Genomic DNA, 2,760 nt, shown 5'->3' with positions numbered 1-2,760 from the left:
ACATGATAGACGGAACAAACTATATATATGTCGCCAAATCGCGTACTTCAACGGTCGTTAGAAACTACAAGGTTTACGTGGGACAACTGGAAACTTACGGTACTCTATACCAATTATTCGTGTTATTTCGTATTGAAAATTCCTCAATACCTCTAACTTATATTATAATTTGGTAACAGTTCAATATCTGATCTACCGATAATTGTTCGGTGCAATATAAGTGCAGATCAATAATTTATACTTAATAATGTTGTAATCTTATAATATAATATTCACAAAATGCCTCAATTCCTAGTCAAATGCACGTTTCTATATCTATAAACAGCTACTACATTTTATCTCACTCTTTGTAGATCATATTATAATATTGGATGGTTACCTATTGGGGTTGTCATAAGAAAATATTATAGGGGAAAATAACGTCAAAACGAGTGTATGACGTGTTTTTTAATATTTTGAAAACGTGGTATCACTTCATTAGTAATGTACAATAAGACCAGCGCAGAAATACAAAACAATATTTTGAAAAAATTTAGTCTCCGGATTTGGTTTTTAGGTCAAAACCACCGTCGTGATTTTTCTAACTCTGTTAATCTTATTATTATTTGTGCTCGTGGTGCATTATGCGAACGTATCTGTGACATTTATATTTTGTATTATTGTCGCGTAAACGAAATTATTTATTTTCATACCTAGCTACGGATAGGTATAGTATACCGGAACGAATAAAATGTCAATGGTTTATGAAGTTACGGAAAATTCAATAACCTACGACGACTTTATATGTATTGTTTACAATGTGCAGCTCGCTTATCGGCAAATAGATGAGATCTAGTTCTCTTATACTTATAGTGTGAAGATGAGCGCGTAAGGTGTATTTAGAGAGGGTTAAAATTATATTCTGAGTCGTCTCGAACGTGCGTAGAGATTCAAATGCAAAACTATCCGCCATGTTATGACGCACGTATCTATATATATATAATGATTGTTGCATGTCAATTCTTCTGCCGACGAGACAGCTTTTGTATCGACAATAGGAGTTTTCAAACCACGTCCATTCCGTATAATATAAACCGTTTAAATGGCACGTGATTTTCAAAATTTAAACACTGTGCTGCGTTTTACTCCCACGTCACATTATCTTCATTTTATATTATATATCCTCTCAATTTTTCACCATATATTCTGTAATATAAGTGAGTGTTATACATTTACTACAACATATCCGAATGATTATTTCGTTATAATTTTTCTAGAATATCGCTTTATTCGTTGTTAGTATTGCATTCATATTTCGTACACACATATTTTTAAATTTTAATTCCACTTTATTTGTAGTTGAAATTTGTAGATAAAATATACGTAGGTATTGGTTATTGGAGTGATAAAAAATGATAACTAACCTATGAGCTATCGACTATGATAAAACAAAATCATCACTATAATCTACATAATAGGTAAATTATATATTTATAAATTATTATAGTTGTATTATGGACCAATAATATTTTATAATTATGCACAGAGTAGTGATTTGGGTATTGCAGTTTGGTCCTTCATTTGCCGACTTAATAAGTTAATACAATATACTTGGTTTGGTCAATGATGTTTCGCTGTTCAATACCTTTCAGGTTTTCATAATATATACAGTAAAATATTAAGCATAACCCAACCCTACATTACTGATATCTCTAAGCTATTATGTATTATGCAAATAATTGTAATTTATCAAGACATCGAGGCCTAGAAAAACTAGATCAAGCAAAAAAAAACATTGTAAACTTTCTGTAATTATTCGATTATTTTGTTAACGACACACACAAAACTAGGTTTATATATTCTATATTTTGTTTTAGTTGTTCAGTAAAATGAAAAAAAAAACTACTTATCCTACATTTGTATATAAATACTAACCTATGACATATAATATGTATATTGTAAATATGTCTCGTTAGTATAATAATATTCCTTAACAGACTAAAATTTAACAAGGGTCTAGGATAATAATATGTAACTATTCCTCTTTTATAATTGTACAAATAATACTATATTATGTATGACTTTCTTGTTAAGATTTTTAAATAAATTTGAATATATCCGTGACCTAATTGTTATTAGTTCAAATAATATTACAAGTATTAGGAATTTTTTAGATTCTGAGTGAAACGATGAATGTATTGATTTTACAATGATGTGTGTTTTTTTTTTTTTTATTTATTTATTTTTTTTTTGTGTCTGTCATCACCTTTTAGGACAGTAGAAGTGCTTCGATTTTCTTCAACAGTATCTTTTCTGATAGGAAAGTGAATCTAGTTGGAACTTTGGGGGGTCAAAAGTAAAATTTTTCCTGTAGTTTTCAAAAGCGCCGTGAAAAACAAAAGAAAAATTAAGAAAAAACGGGAATTTTTACGTAAAACCTATTTTCGAGAAAATTGATTTTGGTTTTTGGTGTAACTTTAAATACACGAAATTTTCACTGGTTGTTTATATTTCTATTTTCTCTACATGATAAAATTTTCAAAATATTTTGATTTGTTTTGAACTGTTTAGGAACGTTTTCAGTTTCCAATATTATTCGTTTTTTTTTTCTATGAATGTCAATAAAACTTTATTTGTCAAGTAAAAATACTTGAAAATGTAATACAAGGCTCCTACTATATAGTTACAATGATATTTGAAAAATATTAAAAATTCTTAGTCACAGTTTTTTTTTATTAGCATTTAAAGTTCAAAATTGACAAAATATGGAAAATCACGAAA

At 28.4% G+C, this 2,760-nt stretch overlaps 1 protein-coding gene across 1 annotated transcript in view; it reads left to right on the top strand.

Moving 5' to 3' along the window:
• LOC100161226 (inactive ubiquitin carboxyl-terminal hydrolase MINDY-4B) overlaps positions 1 to 2,760 on the top strand; it is a 48,010-nt gene that overhangs the window by 835 nt on the left and 44,415 nt on the right. The gene's annotated exons all lie outside the window — the stretch shown is intronic.

This window comes from Acyrthosiphon pisum, chromosome A1, assembly GCF_005508785.2.
Source record: "Acyrthosiphon pisum isolate AL4f chromosome A1, pea_aphid_22Mar2018_4r6ur, whole genome shotgun sequence".
In the NCBI taxonomy this organism is placed as follows: Eukaryota; Metazoa; Arthropoda; class Insecta; order Hemiptera; family Aphididae; genus Acyrthosiphon; species Acyrthosiphon pisum.
Note: the sequence above shows the minus strand (reverse complement) of the source record. Positions and strands in the feature narration are given on the sequence as shown.